Genomic DNA, 24,228 nt, shown 5'->3' on the forward strand with positions numbered 1-24,228 from the left:
ACAACCCTTCTCCTGATGTCCTTCTTCTTAGTTGTCTGGTGACTTGTAGTGTAGTCCTGAAGAGAACTTCACGCTTTTTCTGGTCCCATGTGTTAATTTCTTAACCCATCATTTATACCTTTTGCTCGAAAGGGGCGGTCCCGGCAGGCTGGCATGCTCCCTGAGGGGATTACTCACTGTGCAAAGTTATGGAAAACATGTATCTCTTATAACTTCTCAAATCACACCCTTCTCTTAACAAAAACACTTTCATCATTTTCCATATTACATGCACAATCCGTATGTATGGAAACTTCATCTATGTAGTGTGTACAGTGGTTCTTCCTTTAAAAGTTGTGTCATACTGCAGCACACCTTGCGGGCTGCCGCAGAATTATATGGCATGTTATTTACGTGTCAGCCATTGTTGTCATTAATGCTAGTTAGCACGAGTTTGACCATCAGAGGGCATCTTTGAGAAGCATTTGACAGTCTTTAATACAGGCTGTACTAGAGAATTTAAAAAAAAAATTATTGTAAGAACATAGTATATGGGATTGATTTTAAGAAATGTTGCTTAATTAATTTGATTAATATTATGGGGGTTTTATTCCAAAAAGAAAAAACTGGTTTTCCATTAGGAAAATATGGCGCTGTACAACATGACCATTGTATTGTAATTCACCATATTACAATACATTCACTCCATTACAATAAGCTGCCATGTCTTTAACATTAAATAATAATGCAGTGCACCATTTGCTCAATTCCTCATTATTCAGTTGAGGAATGAATCTTTATTAGATGTCGGAGATGCATGTCACCAAACACTGCATAAATATGTTATACATATGACTATGACTATCAACATGCAACCATTTTAGTCATTGCTGACTGTTGTCTACAATTCACATAGCTCATGAAATCCCATGGTAAAACAGAGTGGGGCTGTTCTAGATTCTCTGGGGACAAACGCATGTACAGTATTTGTATGTATGGCTGATCATATAGGAAGTGCATCGGAATGAGAGCCTTGGGGCTACTGACGAGCGAAGAGCAAAATAATCCTAACATTTCCACACCTTAATTATAGGCTAACCAATACCCAAATGGAGATGAATTGAAAGTAAAAATGTCATTGATTTATCAAGACCAGTCCCCATGTTTGTCTCAGAGCAGCACAAAACGGTACTGAAATAGTTGACCACACGTGGGTAGGCTATTGCTTCAAATCCTATTTTAACAATTGTATGACTTTGGGAGTTTCCGTAAGCAACAATTAGTTGCTTTCATTAACCTACTTTATTCCAATATTTAGGTCACAATTCAGATCATGCAAACCATCCAGTTGTTACACACATAGAGCTAACAATATAGAAGCTGATGTCATAGAGCCCCTATTCATCAGAATGCCAGAATTTGTCAGCCATAAAATAAGGCAAAATAAAGCTTGCAACACACATTGTATTATTCAATAAGAACTTCACATTCTGCAGGCCTAGGCATGGATCAAAGCTGGCGAGACATTCAATGATGTCATCAAGAGATATGCTGGACCCTACGTCAGAGAGATGTTTTAGGGACCACGTCTGTCTATTGTCCTGCTAATAGCCCTTGCGAAAAATAAGTGTTTGAAAACTTTTTCCCCCTTCCACTTGCTTCTTCCATTTTGGGTAAAGCAGACATTTCCATTTAGTTGTGTTAGCTGCATGTGTGACATAACTCCACCAGTCGTATTTATGATATCATTTACAAAGATTATACCTTTTTTTTTTTTTTACAAAAAAAATAAGTTGTTTTATCAATTAGTATATTTGAGTTTAACCACAATATTTGTTGTGTTATTTGTGTTGTCTTTTCTGGTCTTTTCTGGTAGATTAAACTGAAATTGCAACCAACAATTTATGGCTTGTTAAGAAACCCTGTTGCTTGACAATTGAAGGTGTCCGTATCGATTCCAATATTAGTAAATTCCGTTTGTTTTGTGACGTGTTTTTGCTAGACAGAGATATGGGTTTAATTAAAGAGAATGGTTTGATTCAAATAGGTGTGGGAGTTCTTAGCTGCAATAGAATTCATGCAATAGAATTCATATATATGGGTGCTTTGGCTTAGTTGGTTGAAGCGCCTGTCTAGTAAACAGGAGATCCTGAGTTCAACTCTCAGCGGAACCTTTTCAAGCATTTTATTGTACACATTGTTGAAGAAGGTCAGAGGGGAGGGCCCAAAACATAGCTTAAGAAACCCTGTTGCTTGACAATTGAAGGTGTCCGTATCGATTCCAATATTAGTAAATTACATTTGTTTTCTGACGTGTTTTTGCTAGACAGAGATATGGGTTAAATGAATGAGACTGGTTTGATTCAAATAGGTGTGGGAGTTCTTAGCTGCAACAGTTGTCATATAAATGGGTGCTGTGGCTTAGTTGGTTAAAGCGCCTGTCTAGTAAACAGGAATTCCTGAGTTCAACTCTCAGCAGTACCTTTTCAAGCATTTGATTGTACACATTGGTGAAGAAGGTCAGAGGGGAGGGCACTCTGGTTTTCTCACCAATGGGTTTAGAGAATTAGGCAAGTGGAGAGGAGAGAAGATGTGAGGAGTATGCAATTGAGATTTTCCAATGTTACGGAGAAAGGACTCTTTTTGAATGAGTTAAACATACTGACTGTGGAAAGCGCAACTGGGTCTTCAGTTTATTCATTACAGAGGCCCAAATTAAAAGAGTTCAGCAAGCTTGTACACGTCACTTTCAAAGGATGAGTAGGCTCTACACGCCAGCTCTTGAAGCCAGCAGTGATCGTAAAGCGGTTAGTACTCTGAGTTGTGGCCTCAGCAACCCAGGTCCAAATCCGGGTCACCGCACTGCAATGTCATTTCAAAAGGGTTGTATTTTGAATGAGATCAAACTTACTGTGTAAGCGAAGAAACTCAACAACTGTGCTATTTGACCAAGACCCCATATCATGGTAGGTTAATTACTTACATTATTACATTATCTCCTGTGTTAGAGGATATTACCATTTTCAAGCTCGACACCCAAATGTGAATTGTAGTGTCCTCGAACAACCAAAATAATATAGAAATAATGTATGATTCTGAATGTTTACTGATATCTTGCGACCCACCTTTCACATGTCAATAACCGCTTTGGGTCCAAAGTCGTTGTTTAAGAATCCATGTCAGAGGTTCTTGAGTTTATTCATCTCGAGACCCAAATGAAAATTGTGCTGTCCTCGAATGACCATAATTAAGAAGAAATAGTATGTGATTACAAAAGTTTACTGATATCTCATTACCCACCTTTCACATGCTCAGGCCCAGTTTGGGACCCAAAACATAGCTTAAAAAATAATGATATTTCCGAGATGATTTCGTTTTCAAATAACCGAAAGGAGCGGTTGTAATCTGAATAAAGGGAAAAAGGCCATTCTTGAACATGGGGTGAGACATTCTTACTCATTTGCTAGAGAACCAGTTCAGATTGGATGACTTTGGGTGTTCCAGTAAGCAACAATTAGTTTACCTTCATTAGCCTACTTTATTCCAATATTTCAAATCAAATCAAAGTTTATTTGTAACGTGCGCCGAATACAACAGGTGTAGTAGACCTTACAGTGAAATGCTTACATACAGGCTCTAACCAATAGTGCGGAGAAAAAAAGGAAAGAAAGGTATTTATGTGTGTGTGTGTCTGTGTAGAAATAAAGCAACAGTAAAAAGGCATTTGAAAAAAGAGTAGCAAGGCTATATACAGACACCTGTTAGTCAGGCTTATTGAGGTAGTATGTACATGTAGGTATCATTAAAGTGACAATGCATATATGATGAACAGAGAGTAGCAGAAGCGTAAAAAGAGGGGTTGGCGGGTGGCTGGACACAATGCAGATAGCCCGGTTAGCCAATGTGTGGGAGCACTGGTTGGTCGGGCCAATTTAGGTAGTATGTATATGAATGTATAGTTAAAGTGACTATGCATATAAGATAAACAAAGAGTAGTGTAAAAGAGGGGTTGGGTGGGGGCACACAATGCAAATAGTCCGGGTAGCCATTTGGTTACCTGTTCAAGAGTCTTATGGCTTGGAGGTAAAAACTGTTGAGAAGCCTTTTGGTCCTAGACTTGGCACTCCGGTATCGCTTGCCATGCGGTAGTAGAGAGAACAGTCTATGACTGGGGTGGCTGGGGTCTTTGACAATTTCTAGGGACTTCCTCTGACACTGCCTGGTGTAGAGGTCCTGGATGGCAGGCAGCTTTGCCCCAGTGATGTACTAGGCTGTACGCACTACCCTCTGGAGTGCCATGCGGTCGGAGGCCGAGCAAATGCCGTACCAGGCAGTGATGCAACCGGTCAGGATGCTCTCGATGTTGCAGCTGTAGAACCTTTTAAGGATCTCAGGACCCATGCCAAATCTTTTTAGTTTCTTGAGGGGGAATAGGCTTTGCCGTGCCCTCTTCACGACTGTCTTGGTGTGTTTGGACCAATCTAGTTTGTTGTTGATGTGGACACCAAGGAATAAGAAGCTCTCAACCTGCTCCACTACAGCCCAGTCGATGAGAATGGGGACATGCTCGGTGTTCCATTTCCTGTAGTCCACAATCATCTCCTTAGTCTTGGTTACGTTGAGGGATAGGTTGTTATTCTGGCACCACCCAGCCAGGTCTCTGACCTTCCCCCTATAGGCTGTCTCGTCGTTGTCGGTGATCAGGCCTACCACTGTTGTGTCGTCAGCAAACTTAATGATGGTATTGGAGTCGTGCCTGGCCATGCAGTCGTGGGTGAACAGGGAGTACAGGAGGGGACTGCACACACACCCCTGGGGAGCTCCAGTGTTGAGGATCAGCGTGGCAGATGTGTTGCTACCTACCTTCACCACCTGGGGGCAGCCTGTCAGGAAGTCCAGGATCCAGTTGCAGAGGGAGGTGTTTAGTCCCAGGATCCTTAGCTTGGTGTTGAACGTTGAGCTGTAGTCAATGAACAGCATTCTCACATACAGTGGGGCAAAAAAATATTTAGTCAGCCACCAATTGTGCAAGTTCTCCCGCTTAAAAAGATGAGAAAGGCCTGTAACTTTCATCATAGGTACACTGTAACTATGACAGACAAAATTAGAAAATTTGAAATCACATTGTATGATTTTTAATGAATTTATTTGCTAATTATGGTGGAAAATAAGCTCAGGCTAATTTTCAAGTCCTCTGGTGGTTACAGTCCTAACCTTGGAACGGGTAGCACCATAGAAAGAAGCTGGCTTGATGAAAATGATGTCTGTATGCCAGAAAAGGGCCTAAATAAGGGTCCTCATTGCAAATGAGGGCATAAACTGGGTCAAGACTCCAGCAGAGTAAGTAGTCCTTTATTTAGTAAAATAAAGGTTAAATAAAATAAAGAAAAGACCTACAACACCTACAGTATATATAAAAAATATATATAAAAAAATTAAAAAAAAAGTTATCTCTACTCGTAGATCTCCTGATTTAAACCCGATCGAACTTGTTTGGCATCAACTGAAAACATTTATCCCTAACTCTGCCAAGCCTACAATACATGCAAAGATGAACTGGTGACGGCCATCAAGATGTTTTGTCTTGAGAAATTGACGATGCAATTCCCCCCCTACCCTCCTTCTTTGCAAGACTCCATTGTCCTGCTAATAGCCCACAAGGGGTGCTGGATGGCTTATTTTGTATTCCGATGTATTGAATGAATGTATTAATTAGAGTAATTTACCATTCTCATTCTCGGACTGGAAACATTGTTTGCAGAGTTCACAATCTCATTTTCAAGTCCTTGTTTAAAAAATAATGATATTTTGGAGATGATTTCGTTTTCAAATATCAGAAAGTGAGCGTTTGTAATCTGAATCAAGGGGGAAAAAGGCCATTCTTGAACATGGGGTGAGACAATAGGCCATTTTCATTTTCTCTGGCTTGCCATTCCAACTAAAATTGAATATTTTTTGCTCATATAATTTAAACTGTTTAAACTGTTGCTGTTTACATTTTCTCTCTAAAAGGATGCATTATGAAAGGAAAATGACATGCGCAAGAAAAGATGGTCATATGCCTACCTGGTTAAATAAAGGTGAAATAAAAAATATAAAATATATTGAAAAAAATCCTTTTAGAGACAATAATACATGCATCCAGGTCAGGATAACCAATAATATACACAAAGCACTAATCCTGACTCTCGTTTTTTAAGTGTTCATAGTTCTAGGTCTATATATTCCTGGTGTTTTTTTTTTAGCAAACGTTCCTTATTTTAGTTAAAAAGATCACAATTTTCACCTAAAATGACACACCCAATTTGAACTGCCTGTAGCTCAGGACCTGAAGCAAGGATATGCATATTATTGATACCATTTGAAAGGAAACACTTTGAAGTTCGTGGGAATGTGAGATGAATGCGGGAGAATATAACACGTTATATCTGGTAAAATATCAAAGAAAAACAACATTTGTTTTGTATTTTTCTTTGTACAATCATCTTTGAAATGCAAGAGAAAGAGCATAATGTATTATTCCAGCCCAGGCACAATTTAGATGTTGGCCACTAGATGGCAGCACTGTATGTAAAAAGTTTTAGACTGATCCAATGAACCATTGCATTTCTGTTCAAAATGTTGTATCAAGACGGCCCAATTGTGCCTAATTGGTTTATTAATATATTTTCAAGTTCATAACTGTGCATTCTCCACAAACAATAGCATGGTATTATTTCACTGTAATAGCTACTGTAAATTTTACAGTGCAGTTAGAATAACAAATCAAATCAACTCAAATCACATTTATTTATATAGCCCTTCGTACATCAGCTGATATCTCAAAGTGCTGTACAGAAATCCAGCCTAAAACCCCAAATAGCAAGCAATGCAGGTGAAGAAGCACGGTGGCTAGGAAAAACTCCCTAGAAAGGCCTAAACCTAGGAAGAAACCTAGAGAGGAACCAGGCTATGAGGGGTGGACAGTCCTCTTCTGGCTGTGCCGGGTGGAGATTATAACAGAACATGGCCAAGATGTTCAAATGTTGATAAATGACCAGCATGGTCCAATAATAATAAGGCAGAACAGTTGAAACTGGAGCAGCAGCACAGCCAGGTGGACTGGGGACAGCAAGGAGTCATCATGTCAGGTAGTCCTGAGGCATGGTCCTAGGGCTCAGGTCCTCCGAGAGAGAGAAAGAAAAAGAGAAAGAGAGAATTAGAGAGAGCACACTTAAATTCATACAGGAAACCGAATAGGACAGGAGAAGTACTCAAGATATAAGAAACTGACCCTAGCCCCCAGACACATAAACTACTGCAGCTTAAATACTGGAGGCTGAGACAGGAGGGGTCAGGAGACACTGTGGCCCCATCCGAGGACACCCCCGGACAGGGCCAAACAGGAAGGATATAACCCCACCCACTTTGCCAAAGCACAGCCCCCACACCACTAGAGGGATAGCTTCAACCACCAACTTACCATCCTGAGACAAGGCTGAGTATAGCCCACAAAGATTTCCGCCACGGCACAACCCAAGGGGGGGTGGCGGGGGGGCTCCAGAGCCTTTCCGTTCACCTTCCCACTCCTGGGCTAGACTACACTCAATCCTATGACCCACTGAAGAGATGAGTCTTCAGTAAAGACTTAAAGGTTGAGACCGAGTTTGCGTCTCTGACATGGGTAGGCAGACCATTCCATAAAAATTGAGCTCTATAGGAGAACGCCCTGCCTCCAGCTGTTTGCTTAGAAATTCTAGGAACAATTAGGAGGCCTGCGTCTTGTGACGGCAGCGTACGTGTAGGTATGTACGGCAGGACCAAATCAGAGACATAGGTAGGAGCAAGCCCATGTAATGCTTTGTAGGTTAGCAGTAAAACATTGAAATCAGCCCTTGCTTTGACAGGAAGCCAGTGTAGGGAGGATAGCACTGGAGTAATATGATCACATTTTTGGGTTCTAGTCAGGATTCTAGCAGCCGTATTTAGCACTAACTGAAGTTTATTTAGTGCTTTATCCGGGTAGCCGGAAAGTAGAGCAAGAATGTAAGCTTTCTGCCAATATCGAATATGTCTATGACCTGGGAAATGTTCTTGTTACGTACAACATCATGCTAATCACATTAGCGCACCTTAGCTCAACCGTCCTGAGGTTGGGACAAGAGGTTTTAAACGCTCTTCACAGACCGTGCTTATTTGAGACCAAAACTAGCGACCACTTGTAGAGTCTTGACTTTTTATAATCACTTCTATTTTCTATTTTTCACTTATAGACTATCAGAAAGAATGTTGGTACTTGTATATTTTGATCCAAAGCCATGAATGAGTGAGTCACTCAGCTGTATGTAGGTGCCGAGGCTTTATGATAACAAGCTAAATTACATTAGTGTTCTATGTACCGCCTCTGACCATTCCCCAAGTCCTATGTTCAAAATATTGTTCCGGTATTCGCTTTCTAACATGTTAGAGTTTCAGCGGGAAAAGGTCTGTTGAGACAAAACACATTCCTTTGGTGAATTTGGCAAGCACGGGCCTGGATCTCCTCCCTTGATTTACAACAGGATGTGAGTGTCAATCCCCACTAGTTCTTTCCTCCCCCCTCTACGGGGGGAAAGGGGGTCCGATTGAAGTTATTCGTTGCAAACCTGCTCTGTCTTATTAGGATACTCGTGGTCAGTCATGACAATGTTATGAATTTCAAGATATGAATTTTCAGGGGTGCACAAACACAAATGCCACATAATGTCAGCACCCCTCCCTTTTAGCCTCAGAGTAGCCTCAACTTGTCAGAGCATGGATTCTACAAGGTGTAGAAAGCTTTCCATAGGGATGCGGACCCATGTTGACTCCAAAGCTTCCCACAGTTGTGTCAAGTTGGCTGGATGTCCATTGGGTGGTGGACCATTCTTGATACACACGGGAATCTGTTGAGCGTGAAAAACGCAGCAGCGTTGCAGTTCTTGAAACAAACTGGTGGCAACTACTACCATACCCCGTTCAAAGGCACATAAATATTTCGTCTCGCCAATTCACCCTCTGAATGGCACACATAAACAATCCATGTCTCAATTGTCTCAAGGCTCAATCCTTCTGTAATAATCTCTCCTCCCCTTAATCTACACTGGATTTAACAAGTGACGTCAATAAGGAATCATAGCTTTCACCTCGATTCACTTGGTCAGTCTATGTAATTTCATGTTTTGTGTTGTCTTCAACTGTTTTACCAACCCCCTCTCTCCGTCTCTGTGTAGTGGTGAGGCTGGAGTGTTGACATGGATCACCCATGGTTCTGCTAATTCTCTTCCCCAGCCTGCTGGGACACGCCGGCTAGGCAGAGCCAACACTGAGGTAAGATCCACTACAGATTTGTGTGAAAGTTACTGCAAGATCGTGTTAAGTTCAATCTCACAGTGCCGTTTGTGACTCTGTTCTCTGTTCATCCTTATCCTTCCCCCCGCCACCAAACAGGTACAGGTACAGAACCACTGTGTGTGTGTGTGTGTGTGTGTGTGTGTGTGTGTGTGTGTGTGTGTGTGTGTGTGTGTGTGTGTGTGTGTGTGTGTGTGTGTGTGTGTGTGTGTGTGTGTGTGTGTGTGTGTGTGTGTGTGTGTGTGTGTGTGTGTGTGTGTGTGTGTGTGTGTGTGTGCGTGTGCGCACGTGCGCACGTGCAAATTAGTGAGGAAGCCGGATGTGGAGGTCCTGGGATGGATTCTATATAGCGGATGATCTAAATGACTACTTTGACACTGGCAAACAGAGAATCTGAGATGAAACATTTAGGCCGTGTCTTGAATCGATCAATAGCCTAGGTGAGTGGAGATATAAATATTGTACAATATTAGGAGAAATTATAGTCCTAAAAAAGCTTTCCAGTTTCACTGACTCACCCGCAGCTCACTCACCGGTGATGGCTGATGCCCATGTCAAAAACATCTATCTGGTTTTACTTTGTAAAACAATACTGGTCGCTCAATGGGCCTGGTTGGAAGTTGATGACATATTTAGTAGCCTACAGGCAGATTCGTCTTCTCTTTTCAGCAGGAGTCATTTGCTTTCCAATCTGTGTTTTCCCAGGATTGTAATTTTAAATACTGCGAAATACCTGTTTTCGTTGTATGATGTTCACTGACAGATTTGCAGAGTGACCCCAACTGTAGGCATGCCTCGTGATTAGGCTACACCAAAAAGTTCTACAGCTGCACCATCGAGAACATCTTGACTGGCTACATAACCGCTTGGTATGGCAATTGCACCACCTTGACCGTAAAGCTCTACATAGGGTGATGCGGACAGCCCGGTACATCACTGGGGCTGAGCTCCCTGCTATCCAGGACCTCTATATCAGGCGGTGTCAGAGGAACACCTGAAAAATTGCCAAGGACTCCAGCCATCCAATTCATAGACTGTTCACCCTGCTACCGTCCGGCAAATACTACCAGAGCATCGGCTCTCGGACAAACAGGCTCCGAGACAACTTCTACCCCCAAGCCATAAGACTGCTAAATAGCCAGACTGCTAAATAGTCAACTCATGGTACCCAAACTATCTTGCGCGGACCCTTCGCAACCTAGACTTTATATGCACACTCACTCACACACACTACACTGCCACTCCCACACAAATCCCTCACACATTTAAACAATACACACACACACACACACGCACACTCAAACACACATTATTTTCTACCACTTTACCCTGCCTGCATGTACAGTGCATTCGGAAAGTATTCAGACCCCTTCCCCTTTTCCACATTTTATTATCTTCTAAATTTGATTAAATACATTTTTTCCTCATCAATCTACACATAATGCCCCATAATGACGAAGAGAAAACAGTTGTTTTGACGACTTTGCTCATTTATTAAAAATAAAACCAGAAATACCTTATTTACGTAAGTATTCAGACCGTTAGCTAAGAGACTAGAAATTAAGCTCAGGTGCATCCTCTTTCCATTGATCATCCTTGAGATTTTTCTACAACTTTATTAGAGTCTACCTGTGCTAAATTCAATTAATTGGACATGATTTGGAAAGGCACAGACTTGTCTATATAAGGACCACAGTTGACAGTGAATGTCAGAGCAAAAACCAAACCATGTGGTCGAAGGAATTGTCTGTTGAGCACTGAGACAGGATTGTGTCGAGGCACAGATCTGGGGAAGGGTACCAAAACATTTCTGCAGCATTGTAGGTCCCCAAGAACACAGTGGCCTCCATCATTCTTAAATGGAAGAAGTTTGGAACCACCAAGACTCTTCCTAGAGCTCTTCCTAGAAACTGATCAATCGGGGGAGAAGGGCCTTGGTCAGGGAGATGATCAAGAACCCTATGGTCATTCTGACATAGCTCCAGAGTTCCCCTGTGGAGATGGGAGAACCTTCCAGAAGGACAACCATCTCTGCAGCACTCCACCAATCAGGTCTTTATGGTAGAGTGGCCAGGCGGAAGCCACTCCTCAGTAAAAGGCACATGATGGTCCGCTTGGAGCTTGCCAAAAGGCACCTGAAGGACTCTCAAACCATGAGAAACAAGATTCTCTGGTCTGATGAAACCAAGATTGAACTCTTTGGCCTCACGTCTGGAGGAAACCTGGCACCATTCATACGTTGAAGCACATTATTCTTTTTAAAATTCTTCAAGCTCTGTCAAGTTGGTTGTTGATCATTGCTAGACAGCCATTTTCAAGTCGATTTAAGTCAAAACCGTAACTAGGCCACTCAGGAACATTCAATGTCGTCTTGGTAAGCAACTTTAGTGTATATTTGGCCTTGTGTTTTAGTTTATTGTCCTGCTGAAAGGAGACTTTGTCTCCCAATGTCTGTTGGAAAGCAGACTTAACATGGTTTTCCTCTAGGATTGTGCCTGTGCTTAGCTCTATTCTGTTTCTTTTCACAAAAAAAATCCCTAGTCCTTGCCGATGACAATCATACCCATAACATGATGCAGCCACCACCATGCTTGGAAATATGAAGGGACACATTTGAAGTCTGTTATGGTGATGTGCCAAATCTGAACCGTTTGGGCTACAAACTAATATGACACCACTGTGGAAAGGGGAAACTCTCATGAACACGATGCTCCGTTTATGCTCTATGATGCCCACAAGTGTCTCAGGACTCGAATGAAGGTAACACAAACAAAGGAATGGAAGGTAGCTTTGTGCCAACCAAAATAAGCTGTTATACAGTATATGTATCCCAAAAATATTAAATATTTCCTGAGCTTTCTTATATCTCCTAGATGTAGGACAGACACTTCAAAACCTTATCCATTATCATAAAAAAATTACTATCTTTTTTGCCATTTATGAATGTGTATTCAATGCTTTTCTATGAGCTATAGTAGTAAAGGCCAAATTCAATATTTTTTCAAATAATTTGTAATAAAATATATATATTTATATGAAGGGGTCCTAAGATTCAAAATATATTCCATATGTTAGCTTAGTAGAAATGTTTTACTCCTGAAATTAGTTAACAAACAGGTTATACTGTTATTGTCGCTAGACATTTCAGCTTTTCATTTTTTATTAATTTGTAAAAAATAAAAAAAAATTTAAAACATAATTCCACTTTGACATTATGGGGTATTGTGTTTAGGCCAGTGACACAAAATCTCATTTAATATATTTTGAATTCAGGCTGTAACACAAAATAAATTGAAAAAGTCAAGGGGTGTGAATACTTTCTGAAGGCACTGTATGTACAATATTGTTTACACTATTACAGCTTCAGTCGGACATGTCTCTTGTATTGTCTTGTGCCACCAATCCCTCATTGAATCAGAGCGAACCTGAAAAGGTAGGTTCTAAAATCAAATTTAGACCATTAAGAATGACTTAGTCTCGCGAGCCAGATACTGGATTCTCATTGGAGGGTCGACAGCGAGGCTAAGGATGACTAGTCTGGGATATGTTTAATTTTGTCCTTTTTTTCTACACAAAACAATTGTTTCATTCATGTAAACATAGTTGAGATCTAACCCAATGTCAAACAGACCAATTCAAAAACAACACGGAAGTATAATGCTCTCCCCAGTATCCATCCTCACACTCCCGATTGACAAATATTATCTTGATAATTCAATGCTGCTATGGCAACATTGTTCTAAATCCTTCCATTCGTATCTGTCTCATCTTGTTGTCGATGGTTGTCTTGACAATTTATCCTGAGTTTATGATTGTCTTGGCAGTCATAGTTCATATCAAACTCAGACGTTTTTCCTCCAAACCAACCGTTAATCTCCAGGATTTAGAGTTGAGGATTATTTGTTGTGAAGGTGAGACCGCGCACTGTATATTACACTTAATTTACAATTAAGTGGCAAACCGTCACTGAAGAAGGAGACCACATAGGCTTTAGAGAACTTCAGAGAGATTTTCCAATGGGTTCAGAGTGAGTTGTGTAACAGGGAACAATCTGTCGACATTGTTGTTGAGTTATGGCTGTATCTGTTTCAGTGACAGATATAAATCATTTCCTTACCAGTGGAGAATTAATTATCTGCAATTGTGAGACATTTTCTTACTCTGGATGCCCAGAGTGCATATGCCTATGTTAACGCTGATCCTTCTAGCAAGCAGCTCTAACGCCCTGAACCAGAGCTAGGTGGATGTGTTTGTCCTGATTATTTTCTCTGCTTCACTTCCAGCACTAAGACTGTATTGATAGGTTCTCTCAGTGTTTTAACGCTACTCCTATTGGCTATCTCACACAGTAAAGCTGCACTGATTGGACCACACTCCCTCTCCAGGTGCCTGGTGGATGTATGTCCAGCTGAGGTGTTGCCCGAGGTTAAGGCAGAGGCAGAGCCAGTCGATCCAAGCCTCCCAGTGTCTACCCCCAGAGAGTCTTCCCCTGAACCAGAGCCAGAACCAGAGCCAGAACCGACAAAGAAACAGTCTCCCCCAGCGACATAGGCCCCAGCATTGACCGACCAGCCAGAACCAGCCACCCAGAAGGCTCCGCCTACTGCCACTCCTCAGGTAGGGAACATTTTAACTGTCAACAGGTAACCTTGTTATTACACTGTAGTTACATGTGTGTTACCAATGCTATTACTTTGGAGAATAGTTTTTATCTGTTCACTGCTCTCATTACAGGAAGAGGAAGGTGTCAACGAAGGAGGGTGTGAAGGTGAGTCTTCCTGCTTCATGTAATATGAGAATATTCATCAATGCTGAACAGTAGTGCACATATGCTACATGGACAAACGTTTATGGACACCTGCTCATCGAACATCTCATTCCAAAAATCATGGCCACTAATATGGAGTTGGTCTCCCCTTTGCTGCTATAAGTCTCGACTCTTCTGGGAAGGCTTGTTATTTATTTATTTTATTTCACCTTTATTTATCCAGGTAGGCCAGTTGAGAACAAGTTCTCATTTACAACTGCTACCTGGCCAAGATAAAGCAAAGCAGTGCGACAAAAACAACAACACAGAGTTACACATGGGCTAAACAAACGTACAGTCAATAACACAATAGAAAAATCTATGTTCAGTGTGTACAATTGTAGTATGATGTAGTACGATTATGGAGGTAAGGCAATAAATAGGCCATAGTGGCAAAATAATTACAATTTAGCATTAACACTGGAGTGATAGATGTGCAGATGATGATGTGCAAGAAGAGATACTGGGGTGCAAAAGAGCAACAACCAAAAAAATAACAATATGGGGATGACGTAGTTGGGTGTACTATTTACAGATGGGCTGTGTACAGGTACAGTGATTGGTAAGCTGCTCTGACAGCTGATGCTTAAAGTTAGAGAGGGAGATAGAAGTCTCCAGCTTCAGTGATTTTTGCAATTCTTTCCAGTCATTGGCAGCAGAGAACTGGAAGGAAAGGCAGCCAAATGGGGTGTTGGCTTTGTGGATGAGCAGTGAAATATACCTGCTCGAGTCTGTGCTATGGGTGGGTGTTGCTATGGTGACCAGTGAGCTGAGATAAGGCAGGGCTTTACCTAGAAAAGACTTATAGATGACCTGGAGCCAGTGGGTCTGACAACAAATATGTATCGAGGGCCAGCCAACGAGAGCATACAGGTCGCAGTAGTGACTAGTATATGGGGCTTGACCTCAACCCCAGATTTCCACTAGATGTTGGAACATTGCTGCAGGGACTTGCTTCCATTTAGCCACAAGAGCATTAGTGAGGTCGGGCACTGATGTTGGGCGATTAGGTCTGGCTCACAGTCTGCGTTGTAATTTATTCCAAAGGTATTCGATGGGGTTGAGGTCAGGACTCTGTACATGCCTGTCAAGTTCTTCCACACCAATCTCAACAAATAATTTCTGTATTGACTTCGCTTTGTGCACGGGGGCAATGTCATGCTGAAACAGGAAAAAGCCTTCCCAAAAATGTTGCCACATTGTTGGAAGCAAAGAATCGTATAGAATGTCATTGTATGCTGTAGCGCAAAAAATTGTCTTCACCGGAACTAAGCTCGAACAATGAAAAACAGCCCAAACCATTATTCCTCCTCCACCAAACTTTACAGTTGGCACTATGCATTGGGGCAGGTAGCGTTCTCCTGGCATGCCAGATGGTGAAGCGTGATACATCACTCCAGAGAACGCATTTCCACTGCTACGGAGTCCAATGGCGGTGAGCTTTACACCACTCCAGGCGATGCTTGGCATTGCACATGGTGATATTAGGCTTGTGTGAGGCTGCTCGGCCATGGAAACCCAATTCATTAAGCTCCCGACGAACAGTTCTCCTGTGCTGACGTTGCTTCCAGAGGCCGTTTGGAACTCGGTAGTGAGTGTTGCAACCGAAGCTCACAGAGCTTGTGTTGCCTAAAACTTTGCGGTTGAGCTGTTATTGCTCCTAGACATTTCCATTTCATAATAGTTGACAGTTGACCGGGGCAGCTCGAGCAGGGCAGAAATCTGACGAACTGAATTGTTGGAAAGGTGACATCCTACTGTATGATGGTGCCACGTTGAAGGTCACTAAGCTCTTTATTAAGGCCATTCTAATGCCAATGTTTGTCTATGAATCTTAAAATGACATGGCTGTGTGCTTGATTTTATACACCTGTCAACAACGGGTATGGCTGAAAGAGCCGAATCGAATAATTTGAAAGGGTGGCCACATACTTTTGTATTTATAGTTTATATAACGGCACAACTACCAGACATTAAAACTACTACTAATAACTACTACTCTAACATTTTCGATCTTATCATGACTTCCAGTTTTGCTCGATTGTTTTGATCTGATTGGCTGTCTGACGGTGTCTCCACCCAGTGCCCTCCAGTTGCTCTCCAATCAAGAGCCTGCTTGTGCATATACCCCACGTCTGCCAGTGCCTCGACAGTCTCACCCAGTTGCTATGCTATGACAACCTGACCCCTCCAAAACTATCCATGCTCGCCCTGACAGAAAAGCTAACCCTGCTAAAACATGACATATCCAAGCTACCCAAGCAGGCACAACAGTACTGCCAAATTATCCTCAACAGACTTAACCCAAACACAGTGTCCCAACCCCAACCCCAGGCGGATGCCTCCAAGGAGTAGCACTCCCTTCCTCTGTTCCAACGCCTTCCCCTCCCTGCAGACCTGGAGTTAGATTCATAAAATGAGTGTCAAATTAGATCACCCTTCTCCTCAGAGCACCAAATCAAGTTTCACCTATCCTGAGACTTCCCGACCCCATCCAGACCCCATCCTCACCCCTTGACCCCCGACCTCCACATCTCTCCCATCATGCTCTCTACATTCCCCCCTGCTTCATCGGGAAGAGCAGCAGCCATCCACCCACTGCTAAGGTGAACCGAACCCTCTAAAGGGCGAAATGTCCTGTGCCGTGCTGTTCTGTTCTGGGTCGTGCAATGCTGTGTCGTGTTGTGCCACATCAATGACAATAGCCTCTTTATTTTTTTTTAACGTTTTCTACATTATAGAATAATAGGGAAGACATCAAAACTATGAAATAACAAATATGGAATCATGTAGCAACCAAAAAAGTGCCAAACAAATCAAAACACAGTCGTCGTCGTCCCCCCCGCTCTGGACACCCATGGCGATCTCCCAACCAGCCTCATGAAGAAGTCACCTGTTAATTGATAATAGCCTCGTTACTGTTGTACCCAAGTTATCCCTGGGCTAAGAAAACCCCTTGGTTTCTATAATGTCTTCGTCTTCCTACAAAAGTTCTAGAACACTTTCAAGTGTTGTTTCTAGAATTTGTAATCTGATAGTTCTGGGTTGTTGGTGTGTATCAACAGAACGCTCTTGAGTGACTTTTCTACAGTTCTAGAATAATCTGTCAGGGATTCCTCAGAGAGTTCTGGAATGTTTCTTTTGTGTGTTTTCCAGAGTCAGTAGAAAGGCCTCTTTTAGTGTCCTACATTTTCATAACTGTGACCTTAATTGCATACCGTCTGTAAGCTGTTAGTGTCGTGACGACCGTTCCACAGGTGCTTGTTCATTAATTGTTTATAGTTCATTGAGCAAGCATAGGAAACCGTGTTTAAACCCTTTACAATGAAGATCTGTGAAGTTATTTTGATTTTTACAAATTATATTTGAAAGACAGTGTCCTGAAAAAGGGACGTTTCTTTTTTTGCTGAGTCTAGCTGCACAGACTTGCTCTGTAGTGATTTTCCTAGGATGACCCTAATATTACTCTCTTTCTTTTTCTCACACATTCAGCAAAGCTGTGGCTACAGAGTAAGTTATGGCAGCTTTGTTTGTGCAGCTATTCTGCCCTTTTGTCTTTGTCTCCTATTGCCTAACCTTGTTTCGCCTTCCCCTCAGGGGCTTTGCTCCTCCTGGTAGAAGAGAGAAGTGCTGAAGAGGATGATGTTTGTGTTGTTGATGATTTGGAGATGCAGACCGGCCTCCTGACTGTGGAAGATGAGTGAGTGATGCCACACAGGCAAATGCACAACATGCATGCAAAACCAGTGGAGGCTGCTGAGCAGAGGACAGCTCTTAACAATGGCTGGAATCAATCATATATATTTGCATCTTTATTTAACTAGGCAAGTCAGTTAAGAACAAATTATTATTTACAATGACAGCCTAGGAACAGTGGGTTAATTACCTTGTTCAGGGGCAGAACAATTTTTACCTTGTCAGCTCAGGGATTCAATCCACCAATCTTGCAGTTCACTGGACCAACACTCTAACCACTAGGCTACCTGCCACCCCTCGTTATGGAAGCCACGCATTTGATGTATTTGATACCATTACTATGAGCCCCGTCCTCCCCAATTAAGGTGCCACCAAACTCCTGTGATGCAAACACGCATTTACACTTGCACACACACACACTCGCTCACTCACTGATGATGGCATATACTGCAGGGATCGTCCAGCATCAGTGGCCAGCTATGGCAGTGTGAATATCCAAGAGGGAGTGACTACATTGGTCAAGTTGTTTAAGGCGAGGACGGTCCACAAGAAGGAAAAACTGATGGACCCTGATGACTCTGAGGAAGACAGCCCCCAAGCCTGTAGGTTACCACTAAACATGACCTTTAACTTGTGACCCTGACCCTTGACCTTAAAACAAGCAAAATAGACAATTGCCATACGATTTTCTAAAATACACAAATGCAAGCCTGACCCACATCCTTTTTCACATAACCTATAACTTTTGACTCCCAGCCCCAGCCAAGGCACCCCCTCCTCCCCTGCCCCCAGAACAGGATATGAAGGACATCCCAGGCCCGGTGGAGGAGGAAGAGGCGGAGGAGTACTGGGACTTGTATCAAAATCCTCAAACTTCACAAAATGCTCCCACTTCCTAGTTGGCTTCAACCCATAGTGGACTATCGTTTCCCATCCAGCATCTATACTGGTGAGTTATAACATATTATACTTAAGCACTCAGGCCCGAGGAGGTGTGTTACTGTGTATGGCCAATATTCCACGGCAAAGGGCTGTTCTTATGCTCATCGCAATGAGTGCCTTGGTACACCCCTTAGCCGTGGTATATTGGCCATATACCACAAATGACTGAGGTGCATTACTGCTATTATAAACTGGTTATCAACATTTATTTATTTTATTTTTTTATTTTTTATTTCACCTTTATTTAAGCAGGTAGGCTAGTTGAGAACAAGTTCTCATTTACAACTGCGACCTGGCCAAGATAAAGCATAGCAGTGTGAACAGACAACAACACAGAGTTACACATGGAGTAAACAATTAACAAGTCAATATCACAGTATAATTTTTTTTTAAAGAGTCTATATACATTGTGTGCAAAAGGCATGAGGAGGTAGGTGAATAACTACAATTTAGCAGATTAACACTGGAGTGATACATGATCAAATGGGCATGTGCAGGTAGAGATACTGGTGTGCAAAAGAGCAGAAAAGTAAATAAATAAAAACAGTATGGGGATGAGGTAGGTAAATTGGGTGGGCTATATACACCAATGGACTATGTACAGCTGCAGCGATCGGTTAGCTGCTCAGATAGCAGATGTTTCAACTGTTCTGTTTCAACTGTTCTGCCTTACTATTATTCGACCATGCTGGTCATTTATGAACATTTGAACATCTTGGCCATGTTCTGTTATAATCTCCACCCGGCACAGCCAGAAGAGGACTGGCCACCCCACATATGCTCTCTCTAATTCTCTCTTTCTTTCTCTCTCTCGGAGGACCTGAGCCCTAGGACCGTGCTCCCAGGACTACCTGACATGATGACTCCTTGCTGTCCCCAGTCCACCTGACTGTGCTGCTGCTCCAGTTTCAACTGTTCTGCCTTATTATTATTCGACCATGCTGGTCATTTATGAACATTTGAACATCTTGGCCATGTTCTGTTATAATCTCCACCCGGCACAGCCAGAAGAGGACTGGCCACCCCACACAGCCTGGTTCCTCTCTAGGTTTCTTCCTAGGTTTTGGCCTTTCTAGGGAGTTTTTCCTAGCCACCGTGCTTCTACGCCTGCATTGCTTGCTGTTTGGGGTTTTAGGCTGGGTTTCTGTACAGCACTTTGAGATATCAGCGGATGTACGAAGGGCTATATAAATAAATTTGATTTGATTTGATGTTTAAAGTTGCAGTGCCTTGCAAAAGTATTCACCCCCCTTGCCATTTTTCATATTTTGTTGCATTACAACCTGTAATTTAAATGTCATGTAATGGACATTCACAAAATAGTCCAGAATGGTGTAGTGAAATGAAAAAAATAACTTGTTAAAAAAAATAAAAATAGAATTACAAAGGAAAGTGGTGCATGCATATGTATTCACCCCCTTTGCTACGAAGCCCCTAAATAAGATCTGCTGCAACCAATTACCTTCAGAAGTCACATAATTCATTAAATAAAGTTCACCTGTGTGCAATCTAAGTGTCACATGAACGGTCACATGATCTCAGTATATATACACCTGTTCTGGAAGGCCCCAGCGTCTGCAACACCACTAACCCAGCCAGCGGCACCATGACGACCAAGGAGCTCTCTAAACAGGACAGGGACAAAGTTGTGGAGAAGTACAGATCAGGGATGGGTTATGAAAAATATCAGAAACATTTAACATCCTACTGAGCACCATTAAATCCATCATTAAAAAAATTTAAGAATATGGCACCACAACAAACCTGCCAAGAGAGAGCCGCCCACCAAAACTCACGGACCAGGCAAGGAGGGCATTAATCAGAGAGGCAACAAAGAGACCAAAGATAACCCTGAAGGAGCTGCAAAGCTCCACAGGGGAGATAGGAGTATCTGTCTATCGGACCACATTAAGCCGTACACTCTACAGAGCTGGGCTTTATGGAGGTGGGCAGAAAAAAAGCCATAGCTTAAAGACAAAAATAACAAACATGTTTTGTGTTCGCCAAAAGGCATGTGGGAGACTCCCCAAACATATGGAAGAAGGTACTCTGGTCAGATGAGACTGAAATTGAGCTTTTTGGCCATCAAGGCAAGCACTATGTCTGGCACAAACCCAACACCTCTCATCACCCCGAGAACAGCATCCCCACAGTGAAGCATGGTGGTGTGGAGATGTTTTTCATCGGCAGGGACTGGGAGTTTTGCCTTGAAGAATGGGCAAAAATCCCAGTGGCTACATGTGCCAAGCTTATAGAGACATATCCCAAGAGACTTGTAGCTGTTATTGCTGCAAATTGTGTCTCTACAAAGTATTGACTTTTGGGGGGTGAATAGTTATGCATGCTCAAGTTTTCGATTTTTTTGTCTTATTTCTTGTTTGTTTCACAATAAAAAATATGTTTTGCATCTTCAAAGTGGTAGGCATGTTGTGTAAATCAAATGATACAAACCCCCACAAAATCTATTTTAATTCCAGTTTGAAAGGAAACAAAATAGGAAAAATGCCAAGGGGGCAGAATACTTTCGCAAGGCACTGTAATTATACAATGAACAAGTATTTTTTTATTTAAGCAATGAGGCACTAGGGGGTGTGGTGTATTGCCAATATACCACATTTAAGGACTGTTCTTAGGCACGACGCAACGCAGATTGCCTGCATACAGCCCTTAGCCGTGGTATATTAGCCATATGCTACAAACCCAAGAAGTGCCTTTTCGCAATTATGAACATAATTAGAACGGTAAACAAATAATTTGCCGTCATACCCGTGGAATACAATATAATATAGCACGGCTTTCAGCCAATCAGTATCCAGGATACTGTTAATGGACTACACCTGTGACCTTGACTACCATATACCCCTGTACCATTATACATTCCTATACAACACAATACTTTTCCCGACATGACCAACTGGCGAATGAGTGCGCCTGTTACAGTCTCATATCACAACTGGATCTTGACAATAAAATATGAACTATCTTTACCAACCTGATCTTCGGCCCTGATACTAATGTAATGAAATCATAATATGCCTTTTATCCCCCTCTGAGTTTTTATATTCACGTTGTAGTTGACTCTGCTCTGCTCTGTTTGTGCCTATTGTCTCCCTGTAGACCTGGTCTACGTGGTGTGGCTGTTCTTTGTGATGATGGCGTGGAACTGGAACGTGTGGCTGATCCCTGTGCGCCGGGTCTTCCTCTACCAGACTGCAGACAACATCTACTGGTGGCTGTTAATGGACTACACCTGTGACCTTGTTTACATCAACGACATCCTGGTCTTTCAGCCCCGCCTGGAGTTTGTACGCAGAGGAGATATTGTGGTAAGGGGATCTGGATACTTGTGTATCCTGTAGGCAACCACATATGCACATGCGTATGCAGAGATTCACATATACACAAACAGGCCCTCACACAAACAGGCCCTCTATGGCAAGTATTACTAGAAAACGTATGCCAACACAGACAGTCATACACACAGAGTCCCCCAAAAAAATCTAAAACACACATACATGTACATATTTATAAATACAAGGAACACAATTATGTTCTAATTTCTTCTATTTTCCTACAGAGTGACAAAAAGGACACGAGAGACAGCTACATGACAACAGAGCGAATTCAAGGTGAGGCTGAAGCTCCACTGTTTCTCCTTGTTGACTAGGCTAGTAGATAAGTAACTCTATATTTCTAAGATGGACGTGAGGAGTGTTGGTTTGTTATAGAATTATTTGTCTTTCAGATGGATTGTAATCAGTATGTTCCCCATGGAGATATTTTACAACTTTACTGGAGTTAACTCCCTCCTCAGATTCCCCCGCCTACTGAAGGTACACACACATACACATACATTCTTTGTAGTGCTTAGATCTTAGTGATTAGTGTTTGATTATTGATGCCTCTCTGTTGTCTCTCTCTCTCTGTTTCAGTACATGGCTTTCTTTGAGTTCAGCGACCGTTTGGAAGCAGTCATGAAGAAAGCCTACATCTACAGGTACCAGAGAGGGACACATAGAACACATTTTGATCATCAACCACACATACATACTCTACACAGGACATTCTCTCAGCACGTAAACACTCAGCAGAGAAAACTAAGCCAACACACTCAAAACACAATATGCATATTTAGCCAGCAGAGGGTGCTGTAGCCCTTACTGAGCTCAAATAACTTTTTCTCATTCCCCCTCCTCTCGCTCTCTCCCCCTCTCAGAGGGATCCTGACCACTTCCTAATTGTTGTATTCTCTCCACCTCAACACCTGTCTGTTCTATTGGGGTTCTGACTATGAGGGGCTGGGGTCCACTAAGTGGGTCTACGACGGCAGAGGGAACAGGTGAGGAGAATACCGCTACACAGTCACTAAACAGCCAAAAACCTCATTCCAACCACATTACCACAATACAAAACAGCTTTTTCAAAGTCCTCTTCTGCTATCTCCTTTAAAATGTGTATTTATCCCAGATGTGTGTGTGCATGTATTTGTCTGACATCTGTGTGTATACTCTACCTCTGTCTGTCTGTGTGCCCAGTTATATCCGGTGTTACTACTTTGCTGTAAAGACCGTGATCACAATCGGTGGTCTCCCGGACCCCACCACCGTGTTCGAGATCACATTCCAGCTCGTCAACTACTTTGTTGGTGTCTTTGCTTTCTCCATCAGGATGGGTCAGGTAGGTTCATTAAGGCACGCTGTAGCAAAACTTTTTTCAACAGAAAATGAAAAAAAAAAGGCGTTTCTTGATGGCTGGTATGTTCTTGTTTCTGAGCATTTTCTTCCGTTTCATGCCTACTGAACATAAGGCCTGTTGTTCTGCTGTTGTACCAGATGAGAGATGTGGCGGGGGCTGCCACAGCAGGACAGAACTACTACCGGGCCTGCATGGACAACATCATCAAGTACATGACCTCCTACCACATCCCCAAAGAGGTCCAGAACCGAGTGAAGACCTGGCACGACTACACCTGGAAGATACAGGGCATGCTGGGTGAGGAACATTGGCTAAATGTTGTGAAAGTGCTGCATGTGAAAACGTTACAAAGAGGCTGTTTCTGTTATGGGCCTAGCTGCTCACTCACCATCCCCCTATCTCTCTCCTTCTCTCTGTCCATCTGTCTCCCTCCTTACCTTTATCTCTCTCTCGCTGTCTCTCTCTCTCCCTACAGAGGAGCAGGAGCTGTTGATCCAGCTGCCAGATAAGATGAGGGTGGACATGGCTGTGGATGTTCACTACTACATTGTCAATAAAGTGGCCCTGTTTCAGGTAAGGGGAGGTTAGGAGTCTAATGCAGACACTCAGACATTGCAGCCCTCATCTTTGTCAAATCTTCAATAATACATACTGTACTCTTTCTTCTCTCTCTCTCTCGTGTTTTTTTTATTTCTCCAATTGTACTAAACTCCCTCTTTCATGTCTCTCTATTCCCTGCCTCTATATCTGCCCCCCGCTGT

At 42.4% G+C, this 24,228-nt stretch overlaps 1 pseudogene; it reads left to right on the forward strand.

Annotated features, from left to right (window-relative positions):
• The first annotated feature begins 13,618 nt into the window (after window positions 1–13,618).
• LOC118394123 (cyclic nucleotide-gated cation channel beta-1-like) lies at window positions 13,619–24,055 on the forward strand (annotated as a pseudogene).
• Window positions 24,056–24,228: the final 173 nt, after the last annotated feature.

The sequence above is a fragment of the Oncorhynchus keta genome, chromosome 14, assembly GCF_023373465.1.
Source record: "Oncorhynchus keta strain PuntledgeMale-10-30-2019 chromosome 14, Oket_V2, whole genome shotgun sequence".
Lineage (NCBI taxonomy): Eukaryota > Metazoa > Chordata > Actinopteri > Salmoniformes > Salmonidae > Oncorhynchus > Oncorhynchus keta.